At 43.0% G+C, this 24106-nt stretch overlaps 1 protein-coding gene and 1 non-coding gene across 6 annotated transcripts in view; both read right to left on the bottom strand.

The window, feature by feature from the left end:
• The window catches only part of SEPTIN11 (septin 11), a 94896-nt gene that overhangs the window by 52257 nt on the left and 18533 nt on the right, over positions 1–24106 (bottom strand). The window lies entirely within an intron of this gene.
• On the bottom strand, positions 19103–19174 carry TRNAG-GCC (transfer RNA glycine (anticodon GCC)). Its single transcript has one exon. It is a non-coding gene; the product is annotated as a tRNA-Gly (tRNA).

Here is a 24106-nt window from a genome sequence, read left to right as displayed (position 1 = left end):
TTCCAGATAAATGTTATCTATACACAAAGGGTCACTTTATTATGAATGTGTACTTTGAAGATTATAATCGACAAGTTTTTCAGAAGCTGTCTAGCTGACTTCATTATGGAAATAATTATAAAACAAATTATATAAGAATGTGTGCCAACACCTACATTCTGAGTGCTGCTTTAAAATATGTTCCACAGTTCCAAATCTTGCTTAACCACAAGTAGGATGGAAAAAGGCTTGGAGTCAGACAGCCATGGGTTTGATTCCCTACTTTTTGTCCTCCATCAGTAAAAATGGAGGACTTGGCAGGGTGGCTGGGGGGAACGAAGGAAATGGTACATGTGTGGGAGGGCCAGCATTTAATAGGTCCTCAGGAAACCTGGGTTTCCTTTCCCTAAATTAGGTGGGAGGAAGAGACAGCTGTCATTTTAAAATGAGGAGCCCTCCTACTGCTGCTGGGAGCCCGGGGAGAAACTGTGGACGGGCAAAGCCGGCAGACTAACCAGGGAGGAAGAATCACTCACAGAGGAACAGAGAGGAGAAAAAGAACATGGAAGAGAGAATGGGGACTCTAGTGGGAAGAAAATCCACCCTAAATAGGAAGCTCATTTACAAGGCTGAGGGGAAAGCCACAGAATTCCATTCCTGTTTGCAGGCATCCATATCCTCCACGGCTGGAAACCATTAAGGATTCCTCATCTTCACTCTTCCTTCTATTTTAGTCCAGCCCAGAGCCTCCTGAAATTAACAAACTGGCTGTACACAGACGGATTCTATTCACCATACTCAAAAGTGATAACCCAGTTCTTTCCTTTTAAAACTGAAGGCTTCAGTAGATGTGGTTAGTAGCTAGTCTACAGCTGCTGACCCTTATCAATCAGCGGGAGGTGGAGAGCATGTTACCGAGGTGATATCTGTTTTCACGTATGTTGAAAATAATTAGACTTCATTTTTTTACCTTTAAAGACAGACATTACAATTTAAGTTTAGAAAGATTCTGCCTCTTTAAAATTTAAATTATTATTTTTTAAACTTAACAGGTAACTTCTTTTATATATTACAGAGCTGGAAATTACACTCTTCTCAAAGCCTCATTTTATGGAGAATGAATTACATTGATCCAAGTCACTTAAAATCCAGGCTTATGTTTCCTCATCTGTAAAATAAGATTTAACCAAATGACCTCTAAGCCAAGTCTTTGGTTCTAATGCTAATTCTAAGATTTCTTGCATTTGGAAATCAGAGATACATAAATCTAAATCTGTCATTTTGCTTGAGGAAAGCCAACACAGGGCAAAAACTTCTTGGCAGTGTATTTTCTATTGCCAGATCCAAGATGGCTCAGTTTTTACATGACCCTTGAAAGGAAGTTCCTGTCAGTTACCCTGGTTAACTCCAAACGTAATAGAAATCTGTGTGTGTACCTCCGTGTCTTCCACATGAACTTTTCATTTTTGCTTAACTATAATAATTTGACTTAGTTTCAAAACAAAAGTTACGTACCCACTCCCTACAACTGTCCTGCTAAAAAACTATTTTTTTCTTCAGCTATATCTGCAGTCTTCAAGAAATTTTTTGAAAAGTGGATTTATAGCCTCAAAACAAAATGTAGAAAATTCTTCTGTGTAAGTTAATCATCTCTTCAAGAAGAAAAGCAAATTTTTCATGCTTTCATTCATTCAACAGATATTTATTGAACACCAACACGTGCCAGATACTGTGATAAATGCTAAGGAGATGATGGTGAGAAAGCAAAGCATTGCTAACTCATGGAACACATAGTCTAGTGGGACAGACAGATGTTAATCAAGCAATCCAAACGTATAATCACAAGCTATCCAAAGTACAGAATTCGATGCAACCTTATAACTCATGTGATTAACCAGTCATTCTTGCAGTAGATCCACCAGCTTATAGGATATAAAAACATGTATTAGTCTGTAGCATTGTTTGATATTAATTTAGTAGACAGCTCCTATGTACAATTGATGTGCAAGTTTTATGTATTCAGATGCAAACAAAGAGTCTTTTTGACCAGCATTGCCTGATGGGAGGAGGTAGAAATAATTAAGACTCAAGTCCTAAGAAAATGAATGTCCAATTTAAAATAGAGCTGAGATGGAACCATGGGGCATACTCCCTTTACTCTCTGTCTTTTCCCATAAAGGAGATGTCCACTTGGAGAAGAGGAGCGGTACATAATCCCTTCATCATCTTAGACAGAATCTTTTTTTTGAGGCTCTGTTTCAGTAGTACAGATGTCAGCCAGCTGGAGACAGGCAAAGAGAAGAACATGCTTTTCCTCACGCAAAATCACTGATTGAGCACCAGCCACTTCTCAGTATTTGGAGAAATCCTGGCCTCACAAACTGTCCAAGAAGTAAGCTCTTCCCAAGTGCCCGATTGTTCATTTTTGTAAATACATACACTTATCTAAATACATTCAGGAGAGTATTCAACTGGTTTCATATTCTCTTTTAAAGAAAGAAAAGTTGGTGGGACAATGGGACACGCCCTTAGTTCTCATGCAAAAAGGAAAACACTGGTATGCAAAGTATCAACCCAAACCACAACTACGAAGCCTGCACTGGGATGTTTTCAAGGCTAGGCATTGCTAGGGCCACTTCCATAATATAAAACATCTGAAGCATCTCACTACCAATGAGGACTGCGTTCTTTAAGAATGACTTGGACAACATTTGCTACTCTGCTTGTCATCTATACCATGAAATCCCAAGGTCAGAGCCAAGAAAGCCCCCAAGGAAATTGTCTCACACAAGCCGCAGAATAGTAAGAGCCAGGAAGAAGAGAGAACTCTTAGGAGGAAAACCATATGAGGAAAGAGCTTGAGTGCAGCCCAGCTGGAAGCTGGGACTGAGAAAAAAAGGCACCCAGGGGCAAGTCCCCAAGTCACAGAGCCAGGAATGTCAGCTCTATTAAACCCAGGAGCCACTCTCGAAACACCACCAAATAATCAGGAAAGATCTTGATTAATATTAAGTAACTGCTCCAATATTAAGTGCCATCTCTAAGCAACTTTCTCCAAAAGACTCCCAGCAGAGGGACAGATTTTACTTTTCTAGATCCTTGCAAAAATAATATGGTGTAGGGGTTTTCTTTGAGGATGGTAGGATTATAGGGAAATTTTTACTTTCTGTTATGCTTCTGTAATATTTGAATTATCAAAAAAAAAACAACCCTCACACTTTTATAATAGAAAATGAGATTTTAAAAATCAGGAAATGGATCATATTCAGATTTTGTACAGTGAGGGAAAGGGGTGCCAGTAATCTGCGTAATATAAAAAGAGGCAGAAACGGTAAGATAAGTCGTGCTGATATGTTAGGGTGAATTCTTTCATGCTACCCGTGGACAATATAATCTAAGAAAACCAAAACTTCAACATTTTTTCTTGTTAAAAGTTGTAGCAAAGGGAGCTCAGCTCGGTGCTCTGTGATGACCTAGATGGGTGGAATTGGGGGGCTGGGGTGGGAGGGAGGTCCAAGGGTGGGGGGGATATATGTATATATCCTGATTCATGTAGCTGATTCACTTCGTCGTACAGCAGAAACTAACACAACATTGTAAAGCAACTATACTCCAAATAAATTAAAAAAAAAAAATGTGTCAGGACCACAGGAAATTTACTCGTGACTTTATATTAAAGGACAGTCTCAACTTGAATTTAAATAAATAAATAAAAATCAGGAAATGTGAATAACAATAATAAATAATAAAAATCTTTTCAAAGTAGCTAAGCCTGCAATTTTACTGCAGCTAATAGGTGGGTGGTAAGATAAAATATGTGTATTTATTTCTTTTCTAATAACAGAACGAAGTTACACAGAAAGCGACAAGAGTAAGCAAAAAAGCAGAATAGTACAGTAGAAGGTACCTGACGGGTGAAGTCAGGAGACATGGGGCAACTCTGCCATTGTTTAGCTGTATGACCTGGGGTAACTCATTTAACTTCTCAGCCTCAGTTTTATCAACTTTTTTTTTTTAATTGTAGTTGATTTACAATGTTCTGTTAGTTTCAGGTGTACTGCACAGTGATTCAATTATATATATATGTATGTATATTTTTTTCCAGATTTTCCCTTATAGATTATAAAATATTGAGTATAGTTCCCTGTGCTATACAGGAGGTCCTTGTTGGTTATCTACTTTATATACAGTAGTCTGTATATGTTAATCCCAAACTCCTAATTTGTCCCTCCCCCGCTCCCTTTCCCCTTTGGTCACCATAAATTTGTTTTCTCTGTCTGTGGGTCTATTTCTATTTTGTAAATAAGTTAATTCGTATCTTTTTTTTTGGGGTTTGGTTTGGTTTGGTTGTTTTAGATTCTACATATAAGCAATATGATATGATATTTGTCTTTCTCTGTCTGGCTTACTTCACTTAAGTATGATAATCTCTAAGTCCATCCATGTTGCTGCAAATGGCATTATTTCATTCCTTTTTTTATGGCTGAGTAACATTCCATTGTATATATATATACCACATCTTCTTTATCCATTCCTCTGTTGATGGACATTTAGGTTGCTTCCATGTTTTGGCTACTGTAAACCGTGCTGCAATGACCATTGGGGCACATGTATCTTTTTGAATTATGGTTTTCTCCCGACATATGCCCAGGAGTGGGATTGCAGGATCATATGGTAGCTCTATTTTTAGTTTTTTAAGGAACCTCCATACTGTTCTGCATAGTGGCTGTATCAATCTTGTCAACTTTAAAATAAACTAGCTCACCAAGCTGTTGCAAGAATTAACATAATTCTCTCTCCTCAGCTCTTTGGACACATTTTTGCCTGGATGACCCCATCCCTGCCCATGACAACCCCAAGCTAACAACTCCCTGGTTATAACCAGCTGCCCACCTCCAGGCATAGGGATGCCTGGGCATCCATGGTCCAGGCACCCCTAAGCTAACATCTCCAATAGAACGCACCCTATCCCCCATTCTCAATTCAAATCTGTCCTTCCTCCGATTTTCTTATGTCAAATGGCAACAATATCTACTTCAAGGTATTAGTGGCCTCGAGAATAACATCAATTCGTATGCATATTTCTAAAAACATGCATAAATTTATAGGCCTCCGCCCTTTTGCAGAAGAAAGAAGTCCACTGGTTAATCATCTTAAACCCTCCGCTACCCTCCGAATTAGACGGTGAAGGTTTCCTGAAGCCTGTCAGTCACAGGTTAGATTTTTCTCCTCTGTGCCCAGATGTTAATAACCACCCATCACCCCTTTTCTGGCTGAAACTTGCCCACCCAGCACTCTTAACTGACAAAAGTGCATCCAGTCTACCAGCTGATTTCTATTTCTGAGCCTGGAAATCCACGACTTGAATGTCCCTCTTTTCCTAACACCACCTCTCTTACACCTCACCCAGATTTGTATCCAGTGTGAGGTTTCGCAGAAATCGTTAGCTTCCAACCTCATCTTTCTCGGATAAGGAGACAGGGCCAGCGGCTGATGGGTCTTTCCCAGGCGCAGGGCCACGTGGAGAGACAGAGCTGCAGCACCCAGCGCCCTGGCACCTGGTCCACCCCGCCCTCCATTACGCCTGGGCCAGCTGGAAGGTGAAAATTCACACTGTTGCTGAGTGAAGCCTAACACCAAAGGCCTGAGGACACAGTCCTGCTTCGAACCTCCTCCTCCCCCCGCACCTCCGGCTCCTTTCTGTCTTCTCTACAGCCTCCCCTCACAGAAAACAGTCACTGCCCACACTTCCTCCAAGATCTCACTGCTTTGTCTGGGATTAGAGTCTCACCTTTGTCCGGTTAGATATCAGATCTTTCACAATTAGGAAATACACTGTTTAAAAACAGTCCTCAGAAACGGGTATCTGAAGTGAACAAAATCCCAGCTGCTGCCCACAACCCTGGATCCTGGGGAGGTGGGGGAAGGATAGCCAGGATGGGGGAGGTATTGGCTTATTAGTAAAATAGTCTTGCAGCCAATAACTACTAAGTGTGACAATCCCAAAATTGTAAAAAGTGGCAGCACTTTTTTTTCTTACAGACAGAACGCTTTTTGCTAGAAGTCCATGTAAATTCTCAAAGGCTAAATCTAACTGGATACCAAGAATTAATAGCAACAACAGCAAAAGACATTTTCTTACTTTTCCAAAGATCAGTCTTTCTAGTGGAGTCACAGTGACTAATGCCTGTGAGAGACTAACGTTACAAAGTGCTGATCCACAGAGAGTCTCATGTTTGGGAATAACAAGGCCCACATGTGCATTCCAGGGACTCGCAAATTCTGCAGGCTCAGAGGAAGATGGGTGGGAGGGGGAGGGGGAGGGGGATTGACAGATAGGCAAGAAGTATTTACAAAGGCACATTCCGATTAGAAACACATGCTACAGCTGTTCTCTCATACCACTCAACATCACCAAGACAGAGAGAAGCCCTTCACTCAGCAAACACCAAGGAAAGCTAATGAAAAAACCACGGAGGAGAGTCACTAATCATTTCAAAACCCTCAGCTTTCCAGTGGGACCCCAAATAACCCAATGCCGTCTCCAACATATCACCTATCTTGCAGGGGAGAAGACCACCCAAATCCTCACAGCCGTGTGGCTCCTTTTTGTGTCTTCTGCCCTGCCTTCACAGTGCAGCAGATCTTTCAGACAAGCTTTCTCAAAACAGTGGTGAATAGGAGGTCGAAGATAATTAAGGGGCCCATATCAGCTGGAAGCTTTGTTCTCAACTTTTTATGTACGGTTCTCCTCCTGATATTCACACATCAATTCCTCAGTGCTTCCTATCTGAGAAATATTGTGTCTCAGTTCATGTACCTCTATTCACTGAAAGCATTCATCGGCAAAAAGTGAAATATGGATGGGACACTTCCTTCCTTTGCCACCATTTCTATCACCGGATATAAATTAGTCACTTCCGTTTTGAAAGATATTACTTATTTCTGTCCCTTTCTGAAGATGGAAGGGGCTTTCAGTTACTGTAATGACCACATAACGGCAGTCTCTAAGAAAAAGAAATCCAAACCAGCTCTGTGGCAGTCATAAACAAAAGCACCAGGGATTTCTCCTCCCAAAGCATCTTCAGTTGCTCAGCCCGGCTGATTTAGAACATCTTTGAGTGCAAGAATTCATTTCTAGCACCTGAAAATTGAGGGACTATACCAACAATGACCAAAGACATGGTAAATACGTTCTTAGGAAATAAACATACAAATTAACATTTGATATCACTCTGCAAATATTACTAAACAATCCTGGCCAAAATTCTCAAGCCTTCCGAAAATAAAATAGCACTGCATCTTAACCTCAGCCCTGGATGAAGAGCGATCAGGATGGAACAGAGGTTGTCTGCGTACACTTGGGGTATGTCTTAGTTTCTTATTGCCATGCAACAAATTACCAAAAAACTTGGTGGCTGGAAACACCTATTCATTAGCTCTCGGTTCTGTAACTCAGCACGCTGGGTATGGCATGGCTGGGTTCTCTGCCCACGATATCACTGAAATCAAGGCACTGGCCAGGCTGAGAGGCTCTGGAGGAAATTCTACTTCCAATCTCATTCAGGTCGGCAGAATTCATTCCTTGCAGCTGTAGGAGTGAGAGCCTCCTCTCCTTGCTGTCAGCCGGAGACTGTGCTCAGCTCCAAAACGTCACCCACAGTTACTAGCCATATGGCCACCTATCTCCAAAGGCGGCAACAGAAAATCCCTTCTGTCCCTCTCATATTTCAAATCACCTTCTTTAGAAAGAGTCCAGTCCCTTTTCAGGGACTGATTGGATCAGATCTCCCCAGGATAATCTTCATATCATAGAGGAAACTGTGCCATAACATAACCTAATCAAAGGGGTGACTAACCCGTTGTACTCACAAGTTCTGAGGGTTATACGGGGCGTGCACACAAGAGGCTGGGACCATGGGGCCACCTTAGGATTCTGCCAACTACATGTGCATTAGAATATTCCTATGTTCTCCCAGGTAACTTTAGGATAGAATAAAATAATGACTATTAGAGTCTCCCTAACTAAAAACAAAACACAACTAAGTCTCTGGGGGCGGGGGAGGGGGGGAGACAGAAATTAGTAAACCATAGTAAACTAGATCTCTATCAGGTTACCAAGGCATTTTCACCCTCTCTTAACCAAAAGTGATAAGGCGGCTAACGACAAACTAGCTGGAATGTCACTGCCTTTGGAGGAAGTCTTCCAACAATGAAAGTAAACCTTGCAAACATTTAGGTGGCTGCTACGTAAGAATTCTAGATGCAGAAGCTTTTTAAGGAACTTAATTAAGCATTATTAGGGAGAAAAGTCATCGAGACAAAACAGAAGATGACTGCAAACTGTTTGTTGATGAAATATAGTACAAAGTTTATCAGTGTGAGACAATGGAGAGCAACATGGACCATGGCAAAAAACTAAGACTTTCTCTGAGGGGGTCAGACATCATCTAGCTCATGATAAGGGGAAATCAATTTGGATAGCTACAGAGAAGGAATGGTGATGGGAGGAGAGAAAGAAGTAGAGTCTGTTAGGGGAGGCGACAGGAAAGAGGTCCAAAAGGGCACGGAAATCAACAAACTGGAAAAACCAAAGAATAATTCGGCGTAGAGGATATAAGACTTTAAATAAAACTGGTTCACATTTCAGTTTACTGGAAATATCCCTTAAAGTGAAGCATTACAAAGACACATGTTAGCAACACATAACTAAATACATACCCAGGATCTGTCACTGGGTGTCCCAGTGTTGAGGGAGAGAGGAAGTCAAGGAACAATCACTGGGCGGTCACATCATGAAAGATTTTTCTGTTTCCTACCACCCAGTGCACTTAGGAACAGATCTTCCCACCAGAGCAGCAGCCCAAGGGATCTTGGGTATAGAACTGCCTTCTAGCCAATGTTTTAACCTAGATTACCAGCCTGGGCAACCAGCCAAATGGTAAGCTATTTGATGCAAATGTCCTCCAGAGCATTTAAAAAAAAACAAAAAACATATCTTGCAGAAAACCTAATAGTTTGACTCCATTAATTATGGCTACAATTTCTGCCATTCTAATCAAACTAAAGCTTTATTATTTCTTCCTACTCTCTTTCTCAAAAAAATGGAGCCAGTTAACCCCTAAAAATATAAATACTCCAGCAGAACAGATAACTTTCTGCCTTCTAGTAGCACATCATAGAAGTGTCCATCTAGCTCTAAGAAGAAGTTGGTGTAGGGGTTTTCTCACACATATTGCTGTACTTAGGAAAGCAGACCCAAGAGGCTACGTTACAATTTTCCTCTACTCTCAAAAGTTTCCTGTTGTTGGATGATTTTTTTTTAAATTTATTTATTTATTTTTGGCTGTGTTGGGTCTTCGTTTCTGTGCGAGGGCTTTCTCTAGTTGTGGCAAGCGGGGGCCACTCTTCATCGCGGTGCGCAGGCCTCTCACTGTCACGGCCTCTCTTGTTGCGGAGCACAGGCTCCAGACGCGCAGGCTCAGTAGTAGGCTCATGGGCCCAGTTGCTCTGAGGCTTGTGGGATCTTCCCAGACCAGGGCTCGAACCCGTATCCCCTGCATTGGCAGGCAGATTCTCAACCACTGCGCCCCCAGGGAAGCCCTGTTGGATGATTTTAGATGCTGGCTTTCTTGTCTTGATCAGCCAATGCAAAACAAACCTTCTTACATGCAGTCACAGAAGAATGTTCCCACAGTCCCCTCTGCCCCCTCTATTGCCTCTTAAAGAGGCATTTTCATTATCATCATGTTATTTCTAAACAATCAAGTAGGACCCAAGTCGGACACTGGGAAACCTCTACTACATACAACAATCTGTTACAAAATCCCATCAGCTTTCAAAACTAGATGACAGAATATATGCAACAGCAAAGGTTACACTTCCATGCATCTTGTTCCCACAAAGCACAAAGGAGTTGGGTTGGCAGCCCAGACTTCTCACTGAGATGGAGTCCAGTCCCAGCTCTATGCTCCTAGATTAATAGATTAAGAGCTGTGGGATATGTGAATGAGAATATGTTTCTGACAGTCTTTGATAGCATGATTACAGGAAAGCACTAAGCTGAAATCGAAACTTGAAAGATTATAGCTTGGCAAGAGATCCTCACTGTAATTCATACATTCTGTAGGAAGGAGAAACTAAGAAAGTTAAATGAGACCGAGGGTGAAAGAAAGAACAGAATTAGCTAAAGTCTTAGTCACTGATCCAAGCTGCCATCAGTAACCTCTTCCAAAGCCTTAATGGTTCATTAGAATAATTATTATTCATGTAGTGAAAATGAAAGGCAGGCAGGGAAGATAAGTGATAATTACACTGGCAAAAACAAGAAAAGCAACTTTGGCCATTTGGATTTGAGAAAGATCCAAGCCTCAAATCCCTCCTGCATAGAGAGGGTCAGACCATATATCTTACTGTAATCATGGCTACACAGAGTTAAACCCCTTTGGCCACAATTGCATCAACTGTACATACTTAGGTTGGTTATTACCAGGAGTGGGTTTCGCGCAATGTGGCAGCTGCGACCACCAACGTAAGGAAATAAGCCCTGGCAGCTCTTCCCCCGGATTCCTCCTCAGTCCAATTTCCTACTCTTTAGCCCAGATATTAATAATTCGGAAGACAGTGTGACAGCCACAAGTCATCTGGCTGCTAGCATGCCCAAATACGCAAGGAATAACCACTGTAAAACCAGTTCTATCTGGACAGTGGAATGAGTGAAAGTTCAGTCCTCAGGGAGACTAGAGCACTAAGAAATGTACCTTCTATTTCACCTCATATTCTGGGTTCCAGATGGAACAGTAGATTGATATCTTTTACAAATATCAATTCAAAGTTGCCTGGAATACCTCAATAGTGAAGGTTAAAATATTCCTAGTAGGGAAAAGAGGAAACAGGCTCTACCACTTTTTTAGCCAGAGAACTAAAAAGAGGGGATCTAACATTTCCCTTGATCAATCAACCAAAAAGCAACCATTGAACATTTATGTAAAGACCACGATACTAAGTAGAGTTTAGCAAAAATAAACAAGATACTCCAAGGTCACCATAACTGCTCTACCCTTCAAGCTTTTCAATACTATCCTCCTTCCACTACAACCATCACATAAATAATAGTTTACTGGGCACTTTTGTGCTACACACCATACCTGGACCTTTAAAACATCTTCCCATTCTGTACCCCTATTCCCACGTGCAAGGAACTTAATTATCCTAAAACATCTTCCTCATATCTCTGTGAAGTAGATATTTTGGGGCTCCATTTTATAGATGAGGAAACCAAAGCTCAAATGAATGGTAGAGGCAGCGTTCAGACCAGTTGTGACAGATTCCAAGTCCACCGCCACCTGGACTTTAAGCTGGACAGCTGACTCTTTTCAAAGCACACCACCTGTGCACAGAGAATGCTTTATCCTCAATTCCACCTGTCAAATCCTACTCATCCTTAAAATCCCAGGCAAAATGTCACCTTCTTCATTAAGCCTCCCCTGGTTCCTTGAATTAGACACCACTGCTCTCTATTTTACAAACATTCACTGTATTCGGGCCACTCAGCACGTCCTGTATCTAGCAGTACACTTAGTTTTCCACTGGTTAGGCCCCAGAAGAATGTACATTTCCTGAGGACAGGAACCCCATCTTACTCATCTTACTCTGAACCTCACTTATCACAGTGTCACACGTAGCCTGATCTGTATGTTGAGGATGAACAAATGCAGAGACTCAGTTCTCACAGAGTTAATAGTCTTCCCCTGCCTTCCCCAACCAAAACAACTGCCATGCTGGAAGGAGCATTCCTCATGGGCTAAAACCCCCAGGGTAGGTGTGATGGAGGAAGTAAGGGTGAAGAGGCCCTTGGAAACTGGAGAAGTTAGACATTAATACTCCAGCCACACGCATCAGTATGGTCCCTTCCCAGCACTTAGTGGCAACTCATTGTGCATAGTTAGAAGTCAAACACTGTAGGGCACTTGGTCTCAGGAAACGTGTGTGTGTGTGTGTGTGTGCATGTGTGTGCGTGTGTGTGCACATGAGCACCAGGCACCATCCTGGGTAATTTACATTGATTTCACTTATCCCTCATCATCGCCTCTGATACGATTCCCATTTTATAGTTGAGGCAACTGAAGCTCAGAGATTGAGCTGCTCAGGGTCATGCAGCAAGTAAGTGGTGGTTCAAAGCCAGGCAGGCTGCTTCCAAACCCGTGCCACTGAATTAGTAAGGCCTAAGAGCCTAGGAAAGCTACTTCTGGTCAACCTTTTATAAACCACAGAATGATGTGTGTGTGCTGGCCATCAGGGGACATCCACAGCCTCACACCAGCACACTACACTCCCATCTCCTAAGGTCAGTAAGAGTAGGAGAGGCAGCTCTACCACGACGTACGTGCCTTAAGCCACCTGGTGGAGCACACAAAGAAAGTAAAGGGGAGACTAAGGAAGGAAGAGGAGGAAGGATCTGAGAAGAGAGGCCTTTCCACCACCAGCTGCTGGAGTGGATTCCTGTATTTCTCACACAGAAGGAACATGTCTAACTGAAAGATTATAGGTTAAAGTTGAGCAGCCTACAGTAGTCACTCTCTCACTCATCAGAGATTATCAAGCCTCCCTTCTTAGTTTTCTCTAAGAAGATACGAAAAATGCTATAAAAACCAGTTGGAGAGAAAAATCAACTAAAGTTCACATAGAAGATGCAAAGAAAACACATTGGAGATAGAGAAGAAAGACAGGATGCAGTCCTGACTGATTAAAACCACATGGCTAACACGTCGGAAATTCCCATCACGTCCTCCTTAGCTTCTCAGAGAGCACTGAGGAACACACACACATATGGTTGGACTCTAAAAAACTTTTAGGAGTAGGGGATAGAGAAGAACAAATATTTTCTGTACCCCTATTCCCATGTGCAAGGAACTGGCAAGACATCAACTTAATTATCCTAAAAAGAGATGCACCTTTTGGGATGAGAGGACGTCTCCAGATTCATTCCCTCATCCTGTCTAGAGGGGAAGGCTCATCACCCAGGTATTTAAGATTAGATGAAAGAGAGGGCTTCCCTGGTGGCAGAGTGGTTAAGAATTCGCCTGCCAGTGCAGGGGACATGGGCTTGATCCCTGGTCCAGGAAGATCCCTCATGCCGCGGAGCAACTGGACCTGTGCGCCACAACTACTGAGCCCACACACCACAACTACTGAAGCCTGCACGCCTAGAGCCCATGTTCTGCAACAAGAGAAGCCACTGCAATGAGAAGCCCAAGCACCGCAGTGAAGAGCAGCCCCCGCTCGCCGCAACTAGAGGAAGCCCATGCACAGCAACGAGGACCCAATGCAGCCAAAAATAAATAAAAATAAAAGTAATTAATTTAAAAAAAGATTAGATGAAAGAGAGAATGATTATCTCCTGATTTATTGATGGAACACCACTATCCACTTCTGAGCTTATATTAAAAAATAAAACTTTTAAAACTAGTGATATTTTTACCTTCAGGGAAACTAACATTCATGATTCTAAAGCCTACTCTGAGCCAGACATTAGTTGGCAATTTCACTTATGTTGTTGCACTTAATATTTACTTAGACTTCCATTCTGAAGGCATTTTAATTGCACCCACATTCCTTTACATGCACTTGTCTGCAGCTCACAATTTGGAACACATGTTCAAGCCACCAGCCACTGTGGCATCAACACAAAATACCTGATTTTTGATTTCTTAGCAATCCATGAGGTAATTACTAATAGCTTACTCATACCCATGGAAACCATATTCAGATGTCATCTATTTAGGCAATAATATTTCGGCAAGTGCAACACATGTCAAAGCACTCTAAAATCAAACTTTAATAAATTTAAAGTCACATATTATTTAATACCATTTTCTCCCTCTCCAATAAAAATTGATGGTTGCTTCCTCTTGAGCTTTGTCCTATCGTCTAAATTTCTCTCCCACCAAATATGCTTTCTTTAGAATACCGTACTCTTCCCTCCACCTCATTCCACATTATATCCTGAAGCTGGACTTACCTACCTTAAAGTAAATAAGCACACTTGCAAACAAAGCTACTTTAGCCATTACATTCCACAGCTAAAAATCCTCCAGGGCTTGCAACCATATGCCAGCTAGGGGCTGCTTTAAATGACAGCAACTACCATTTCTCTGGGCTTCAGTTTTATCTTCTGAAACACAGATGAGGGGACAGGGGTTGTTGAGGAAGGGTGCACGAACACTCTCTAGTTCTTCAATCACAGGCTTCTATCACTGACCACGGGGTAAGAAAAGAAAGGATGCCAGTGCCTACATCAGAGTGGATACCAGGCTTCAAATAAAACCCAACTAGAAGTAATCAGCCATCAAAACAGAAGTATAAAATATGAAGCCAAAGGAGAAGACAAAACAGAGGAATGGATCCAAGTGCAAGTCAAAGAGTATGTTAGCCTGTCGAAGAAGCACAACTCTAGCTTTTAAGACCACAAAGCCAGCCTATCATCTAGCAGAAAGCAGAACAACCAAACAGCCCTTGTGGGCCAAGATCAACATGACACAGAAGGCTCAGAGCAGCAGGGGGCCCACTGTCACGAGACCATTCCCACACCAAGAGCTCTCATGACTCTAGCCCTATATTTGAGCTCCAGAGTCTCTGATTTTCTTTATTCTTACAACAATGAGGGAATCATAAGCTTTAGATCTTACGTGAACACAAGTACCTCAAGTGAAAAATAACTGTGATGGATACAGTCATAACTCATGTATCCAAACTGGTGTCCCTAGACTGGAAAGATTCAAGAACTCCAAGCTAAAAAAGCAGAAGAGTTAGAATGAGGGAAAAAAAACTGATTCATTGTTTCCCCCAAGTGCTAGAAACCAGAGCTCTCTTTAAATATGAGTGTCTATAACATAGCCTTATCATGCAGAGAATAGAACACACGCCCATATATCCAACACCCAGCCCAAGAGACAGAACACTACCAAAAGCTTTGAAGCCCCAGAGTTCCCCACATGTGATGGCAACCCTTTCCCTCCTGCCCACCACCAGATGCAAACACTACCCTGAATTGGCACTGAGTCATTTTCTTGTTGTTTTGGTTTTTACCATAGCTCTACCTTATACACCACCATCAGCACACAGTCACTAAGAGTCCTAACTTCACAGTAATAGCACTGCCCACTCCCTTCTCCATCCACGTCATCTATCAGGAAATGCAATGTTCCTCCCTAGAGGGGAATGAATGAGGATACAGATCTGAGAGAGTTACTCTAAAGTAAAGTAGTTCTCCAAGTGTGGTCAGGGGTTCCCTGAGGCCTTTCCAGGAAACTTTTAGGGGTGTACAAGTGCCTTCTTTTCAAACCACATATCTGTGAGGCTGGGACTTCATGCACTTCGACCAAAACAATACATTGCATCAGGGTAAACAAAAAGCAGACCTGAAGACCAGCTGTCTTCTATTAAGTCAGACATTAAAAAGAACCACAAAAATGTAAAACAATTGTATCTCATCTCACTCGTTGAATGACTTGAAAAATTTACATTTCATAAAACTGTTATTAATGTTAACAGGTAATAAGATTATTGTTATGTAAAATGAATTAATAAGTAAATATTTTTAAAACATAAAAAAATAGGGGCTTCCCTGGTGGCGCGGTGGTTGCGCGTCCGCCTGCCGATGCGGGGGGGCCGGGTTCGCGCCCCGGTCTGGTAGGATCCCGCGTGCCGCGGAGCGGCTGGGCCCGTGGGCCATGGCCGCTGGGCCTGCGCGTCCGGAGCACCGCGGCGGGAGAGGCCGCAGCGGAGGGAGGCCCGCATACCACAAAAAAAAAAAAAAAAAAAAAAACATAAAAAAATAATAATAGGGCTTCCCTGGAGGCACAGTGGTTGGGAGTCCGCCTGCCGATGCAGGGGACACGGGTTCGTGCCCCGGTCCGGGAAGATCCCACGTGCCGCAGAGCGGCTGGGCCCGTGAGCCATGGCCGCTGAGCCTGCGCGTCCGGAGCCTGTGCTCCGCGACGGGAGAGGCCACAACAGTTGAGAGGCCTGCGTACCCCAAAAATAATAATAATAATAATAGAAGTGGATCGACGTTGCAACAAAACCCCACAGGAATGGCTACGGGGAGTACTTTGTTTTGGCATAAAGTATGCAACTAATAATAAAAAAAAAAAGTCCCAAACTGACACTGTCACAGTAAGCACTTTGGTATGGTAGAGAGCTTTCAAATGATGTCCTGTGTTGTCGGTAAGGCATTAGTTATTTTCTAGTCCACAGGCTGGAGATGCACACACAAGCACCACCAACAGTAACCCGAGTTGTGTTATGTAAGCCTTTTATAAGGAATCACAATTTTTTTTTTTTTAACGAACGGTGACTCACCATAAATACCCAACTGCACTGAGGGCCCAAGTTAAACTTGATTCATTCCATGTGTAGCTCCAAAATCGCTAAGATTTTTTTTTCACTGTAGTCAGTGACCAGGGTCCCAAACATGAGATCAGTAACTGGAAAGGGATTTGGGGTTTTCTCCGCTAGGCAATGCGAAACCACCAAAGAATTTGCCTACTAACTACCTATCAGGAATGCCTCCGTTCAACTGTCCTTGGGTTTGTAGTATGATCAAATGTCAGAGGATCTGGCTCCAGTTCTGAGTCTGTGGGCCTTAAGCAGGTCACTGACTCTCCTGGGTCTTGGCCCCCTTCTCTGTAAAATGAAAGAGCTGGATGAGATGATTTCTTTAAAAGTCGTTCCTGCTTGAACACTCTCTGAAAACCCAAGCCACAGAAACCTGCAGTGGTGTTCAGTGTGCCTCCACAGCATCTACTCCAGGGCTTGGAGGAGTGTCAGTGCTTGACACGGGCCACTGAGCTGTAAACAGTCCACAAGGACCATAGCTAAGGGGCACCTTCAACAAGGAAGAGGGCAACAGGAAGAGGAGGTAGGGAGAGACCACAGGGACAGTCGGGATGTTTTCATCTTGATTTCAGCTGCTAGGGTAATAACTCATGAACACATGCCAGTTCCAGAAGGCAGAGAACCCATTCTTTAGGCTTAAATGGGGGACTACATCTGGGTGATCAAAGGAACATGGCCATGGTGAGAAAGGATGACCCAAAGCCAGCAGCAGTATTTCTGGGGCTCAAATAAACTTTTCTACTTTTCTAGAGACCACAGAAATGCCTTCATCTACAGGGGGAGGTAAGTGTGATATTAGTGCGCCAAACTGTCAGAGATAAGAATATAAGATGTCCATGAACCGCACTGAAATAGTACCAGGAGCACCGCTCTGGAAATAGTGGCTTATTGCTTTAAATCTATAAAATAGCTAACATTCATAAGGTACCATTTATCCTCCAGGCACTATTCTAAGTGCTTTACATGCATTAATGTTTACATCCTCACTACCCTGTAAGATAGATATTATCATCCTCATTTTACAGAGGTGGAAATTAAGTCATGGAGATACAAAGAAGCGTGGCCAAGGTCTCAGAGGAAGTAAGTAAAAAAAAAAAACCTGGATTTTGGGCTTCCCTGGAGGCACAGTGGTTGAGAATCTGCCTGCTAATGCAGGGGACACGGGTTCAAGCCCTGGTCTGGGAAGATCCCACATGCCACGGAGCAACTGGGCCCGTGAGCCACAACTACTGAGCCTGCGCGTCTGGAGCCTGTGCTCCGCAACGAGAGGCCGCGATAGTGAGGCCCGCGCACCGCGATGAAGAGCGGCCCCCGCTTGCCACAACTAAAGAAAGCCCTCGCACAGAAACGAAGACCCAACACAGCCAAAAATTAATTAATTAATTAATTAATTTTTTTTTAATTAAAAAAAAAACCTGGATTTTTAACCTGCTTTATCACTATGGAATTATATCAGCGATTCACATCAGCATTTGTTCCGTATAAAGAGATTTTAGTCTCCGTCCCGTTTGCTTGATATGTGTCACATTTTCACTGAAGTAGAAGGTTATGTTTGGGACAGCCTGATGAAATACGTGCTGAGCTGGGGGGTGGAACTGTTGACAAGGAGCCCTGGGGAGGAGACGGCCACGCTCTGAGCCTCCCCTCACATGTGTGTCACGTACACACAAAGACAAGGTCTAGCCCGTCCCCTCGCACCACCGCAACATGTAGGTTTACCTGTGACCTGACTCAGTAAAAGGTTGCTGGAGAGCAAAGCCAGGGCTCGAAAGAGAAGAACGACCCACTCCTCACTTTGGCAGAAAACAGCAAAGGCTGCAGAGAAAAGCAGGGCCCCCAGAAGTGAAGCGGCTTTGATCTGTTTTAAGGGTTTCCAGTGGTAAAGTCCTTCAGAGACTTCTGACTTCCATTGAGAGCAACTAAGTCAGGCCCTGCCAGCAGATGCCTGATAGAGCCTGATTTTAAAGCAGAACAGCCACTGTCATTGACTTCAAGGACTCAACATTCAGAATCTCCACAAATACTTTTTTACATGTGTTAACAATCACATTTGGATGGCCCTGAGGTCAGAAAAAAAAATTGAATTCAAGTCCTGGTACCATTTACTTACCAGCTATGTGACTTTGGGCAAGTTATTTAACCTTCTTGAGCCTGTTTTCTCATTTGGAAAATGGCATAATAATAACACCTGCTCATAAGTTTATCAACCAAATGAGAGGATGCACATAAAGTGCTTAGACACACTGCCTGCTGTATAGTGAGTGTTCAGTATTGTTACTCATTATTACCGATAAAATACTTTGATCTATAAACCTGGAAATAACCCAGTTGAAAGGAATGTTAAAATGGGATCTCTCCCCACAAACAACACATTTCTAACTCAAAGACCCAATCACTAACTCAAGGCCTCCCTTGCTCGTCCTCCATCTAGCTCAGTATGTACTCAACTGCTAATTACAAGTTAGGTGTTAATTATCTCATAAAAGTTTCTTCAAAATCACAGAGCATTAAATGCCTGTGCCCCTCTAAAGGGGCTGGATCCTTGAGCTCCTTTTCACATCTTGGGTTCCAAGCTCTTCCCTTTCTGTCTCCTCTTTTTTTTTTTTTTTTGTGGTATGCGGGCCTCCCTCTGTTATGGCCTCTCCCGTTGCGGAGCACAGGCTCCGGATGCGCAGGCCCAGCGGCCATGGCTCACGGGCCCACCCGCTCCGCGGCATGTGGGATCCTCCCAGACCGGGGCTCGAACCCGGTTCCCCTGCATCGGCAGGCAGACGCGCAACCACTGCGCCACCAGGGAAGCCCCGTCTGTCTCCTCTTTGAGTTGGTCCTAATTTATTAGTTCAGGACATCTCCCACTGGATGAATGGACTCTGTTTCTTAACAGGTGCTACCTTCTTGTCTTCTGTAAAGTACTGAGCAAAAGACAAAACAGCTGTTAAACATAATTAAATGAATTTCAGTGAAAAGGGAGCTTGATTTCCAAAACAAGACACCAAAATACAAACCAAAAAGAAGATGGTGCAGTTAAAGCTTCTATATAACAAGACACCAAAAACAAAAGTAAAGAAACATAGCAGACGGAGAGAAAATTATTTGCACGTAAAAAAAAGGACGAACGTCAACAGGAGAGAAACAGCCCAGCTGGGGGGTAGAGGAGCGGAAAGGCAAGGAGGTGAATAAGTCATTCACAGAGAAATAAAAATAAATGGCCAACAGCCACATGAAAAGATGTCCAACCTCACTACAATCACAGTAGTTGAGTATCATAACCACCTAGAGGTGGCTGTTTCTTGCGGAGCCACTGGCCATCTTTACTTAAGAATTACTTAAGAAAAGTAATTTATGTCCCCATATTTTAAGAGGCCTATTTTTTACATACCGTGTGAAGCTGGACAGAAAAGAGGCACTGTGACAACCACCTGGCATTTCACACCCAGACCCTCACTGGCTCTTTCTGATCTTCTTCTAAGATGAGCAGTGTTACCACTGAATAACCCCGAAGTTCTATCCATTTTCAGATGGTTTTCTTTCTTTCAAGCAAATACTACCCTTCTAAAAAGCTCATAAAAGTCTTGGCATATTCATAGGTGTTGTGCTGCACCGAGCCAACATTCAAAAATCATAACTAAAGGGCTTCCCTGGTGGCGCTCCCTGGTGGCGCAGTGGTTGAGAGTCCGCCTGCCGATGCAGGGGACACGGGTTCGTGCCCCGATCCGGGAGGATCCCACATGCCGCGGAGCGGATGGGCCCGTGAGCCATGGCCACTGAGCCTGCGCGTCCGGAGCCTGTGCACCGCAACGGGAGAGGCCACAACAGTGAGAGGCCCGCGTACGGCAAAAAAAAAAAAAAAAAAACATAACTAAAGTATTTAGCTGAAACATACACTGCAACATTCTGTTCCAGAACAACGCATAAAATGATTTAAAATTTTAAAGTAATTAGTGTAACCTTTCACCAACAAACATTTGAGGCAGGTCTGCATGAAGTTGGTGGTGCCATTTTAAATTTAATATTTAAATATCAGTATCTTAAATGATAGGCTTGGGAAAAAAATCTCTCTGTAATTAATACAAAAAATAAAGCAGCATGGAAGAGTGTCACAAGCATGGGCTGCAAGTCAGTTGGGAATAAAAATTCGAGCTCTGCCACCTTTGAGCTGAATGACTTTGGGGCAGGTGACTTCTAAGTCTCTTTTCCTTTCACTGAAAAGTACAGATGTCTATATCATAGGTTTGTGACAGTTTTTCCACAGAGACAATAGGAAGCATCTGGTATGGTCTTGCCCACTTTAAGCAATTCCACAGTAAACAAGATTTAAAATGTTTTTCCCTATCAATTCATTGTCAATTCTGCTAGCCATTTCAGGATGTTTATTTAAGAAACACATATAGATTTCATATATAAACTTTAAAAAGTATAAATATTTACTGTCCTGATGAATTCTGTAGCCTCACTTCCACAGGACAAAGACAACTGTGAATAACCACTTCACATGCTATTATTTCTAGAACCTTCACCTGGCAGCTCTCTGGAAGATAATAAGTAATGAAAGTGGAAATACTGAAAGCAGCCCACCAACTTCCACGTAGAAGAGCTTCAGGGATCATTGCTATTCGTACAATTTCAATAATTAGGAAAAACACGCCCAGGGGAAGCCCCTGAGTACAGCATCAAAGAGAACCACCTGTACCATTTACTGAGGCTGCCTCACCCAGTCACTCTGCAATATTTTCTGATGGGCAGGAATAAATTATATCATGCTCTGTCAACTCCAACTGGTATAACCTGAGCAACCCAGGGCTGAGAAAAATTGAGCTGAGACAAGAAACAGGTGAAGTGAAAATTAAAACCTTCAGCCCGCTGCATTTGTGTTCACTTCTCAGCCCTCCACAGCAACCTACTGTCAGGTGCTCAACCATTAAATAAAGATAACTGAGAATTCCTGGGGAAAATTGAGCAGATTGTTAAATTCTTTGTTCCGTAACCTCCTTCTAGGATGTTCTGCCACAGTAATTTTTACTAATTAAGTCCTTCTACATTAGGCAGAAACCTGGGCCTGTTACTGCTGACTTATTTTTGAAGCGTTTATTGAGGAACTCCTTTGGGCCAGGCACTATTCTATACTGTATTTAAGATACAAAAATGGGGCTTCCCTGGTGGCGCAGTGGTTGGGAGTCCGCCTGCCGATGCAGGGGACACGGGTTCGAGCCCTGGTCCGGGAGGATCCCACATGCCGCGGAGCAACTGAGCCCGTGAGCCACAACTACTGAGCCCATGCGCCACATTTACTTAAGCCCACATGCTCTAGAGTCCGTGCTCTGCAACAAACCACCACAATGAGAAGCCCGCGCACCGCAACGAAGACCTAACGCAGCCAATAAATAAATAAATAAATAAATAAAATTGTTTTAAAAAAAAGATACAAAAATGAATAAGGCATGAAAGCCATTATGGTACAACAAAATACCTGCTTATTACAGGAGCCCAAGATAAATGGGACTTCAGAAAACAAGCCCTCCTGACTCTGCCTGGGTGAGAGGAAAGTTAAAGGGCCTGGAGAGTCTCGCGGGATGAGTAGGTGTAGAGGGTGGAAGAAGCCAGGAGAAAGGCATTTCTGTGATGTGCGAAGACTGAGTTTGCATGGAGATGTGCTCAGGACCCAGCAATAGCTTCATAGGGATTATGGGAGGAAAGGCATCCACTCATGAAGAGCATGCCACCCTGGGGAGGTGAGCCTGCATCCCAAAGAGAGCAGAGTATGGAAGGGCAGCTTTGCAGAAATAATTCAAGAGATTCAGCCTCTCCAGTACCTTTTTCCTTTGGAAAACATTTAATATCAATAAAAGGGTCCCTTAGTTCTACAGCTCATATACAAGTATTATGAAATGCTTTAAGAACTGGAGTAAAGCACAGATTTTAAACCAATAGTCAAAAAGGGCTGAAATGTCAGAAGTGAATCTCTAACTAACCCTCTGGTTCAAAGGAGTACAGAAAAATCCCATTTCCAAGTTGCTCTTTATGGTGGCTCTTTCGTTGTATTTATTCAGTTGCAGTGCACTCTGATCTTTATGAACCATTTAGTTGGTAGAGTTTGGCTATCTCCTATTGATTGGATATTGGGTGGATTTCTTTTTTTTTTTTTTTTTTAATTTCTTAAGATGCCTAAAGTCAAAAGATTTTCAGACCTCTATTTGGTCAGAGGTCTGAAATATTATTGAGATCACAACATCTCTCAAATAAAAGTTTCAGAGTTAAGCTTAAATGTCTCTTATTTTATACTTATTTTCCGAATCTACAAAATGCTAAAATGCCACTTGTGTAACAAAAGTCGGTTTGACAAAGCCAATACTCAGTGGATTCGATTTAGGAAACAAGCAGAAGAAAAGGTCTAAAAGTTTACAACATTGCTTTCTGTGGGTTCACTCACCACCACCCCACCCCACCCCCACTACCACTGCCAAATCAGAATTAGGATTCAATTATAATAACAGGGCAATGTTTCCAAAAGTCTCAGATCCTCAATACAAGTTGTAACATTAATATAACTGCATATCAAACTATCTTGCTGGGGGCTTCCCTTCCCTGGTGGCGCAGTGGTTAAGAATCCGCCTGCCAATGCAGGGCACACTGGTTCGAGCCCTGGTCCGGAAAGATCCCACATGCTGCAGAGCAACTAAGTCCACGTGCCAGAACTACTGAGTCTGCGCTCTACAGCCCGCGAGCCACAACTACTGAAGCCCGCGTGCGTAGAGCCCATGCTCCGCAATGAGAAGCCACCACAACGAAGAGTAGCCCCCGCTCGCTGCAAGTAGAGAAAGCCCATGTGCAGCAATGAAGACCCAAAGCAGCCAAAAATAAATTTAAAAAATAAATTAATTAATTTTAAAAAAACACAAAACTATCTTGCTGTTGACCAAGACTTCCATTCCAACTGGCTTCTGTTGGCCTGAAACAATTAGAAACAAATCCAGCATCTGACTTTAGCTGGGTAGTCTTTTCTTCAAGGCAAGGGAGGCTTTTCAAGCCAAAGGTAACATGTGGAAGGAAGACTGTTCCACGTGTGCACATGGAGCTTTCAATTCCACATTTCTTAGTAAAAGTACCCCAGCAGAACAGTGTTTGAGCAGGATAAACTGAGAAGGGCTGAGTGGTCAGCGACCATGTAAAACGCTAAGGATGTTTTTAGAGGACTAGGAAGATACCCCAGTACAGCTGACCCTTGAACAACACAGGGGTTTAATCCTCGTATAATGTGTAGTCGGCCCTGCATATCAGTGGTTTCTCTGCATCCTTGGATTCAACCAACCAGACATAGTACTGTAGTATTTGCTATTGAAAAATATCCACTTCTAAGTGGACCTGTGCAGTTCAAACCTCTGTTGTTCAAGGGTCAACTGGACTTATTACCCTTTTGCTCAAGCTACTATCTTGAACCATGTGAAACTAGCATTTCCGTAGTTCAGAAACAGCTGAAGTCAACTAGTTCATGTGGTTGAACCCACCACTAGGAAACTGTGCAGACTTAAAGGTAATTAATTGCCACATTTTTCTGTCGATGATCTGTTTTTTGTTTGTTTGTTTGTTTTTTTGCGGTACGCGGGCCTCTGACTGTTGTGGCCTCTCCCTTTGCGGGGCACAGGCTCCGGACGCGCAGGCTCAGCGGCCATGGCTCACGGGCCCAGCCGCTCCGCGCATGTGGGATTTTCCCGGACCGGGGCACGAACCCGCG

Source organism: Physeter macrocephalus, chromosome 7, assembly GCF_002837175.3.
Source record: "Physeter macrocephalus isolate SW-GA chromosome 7, ASM283717v5, whole genome shotgun sequence".
In the NCBI taxonomy this organism is placed as follows: domain Eukaryota; kingdom Metazoa; phylum Chordata; class Mammalia; order Artiodactyla; family Physeteridae; genus Physeter; species Physeter macrocephalus.
The sequence above is the reverse complement of the archived record's forward strand: the minus strand, read 5'-3'. Positions and strand labels throughout refer to the sequence as shown.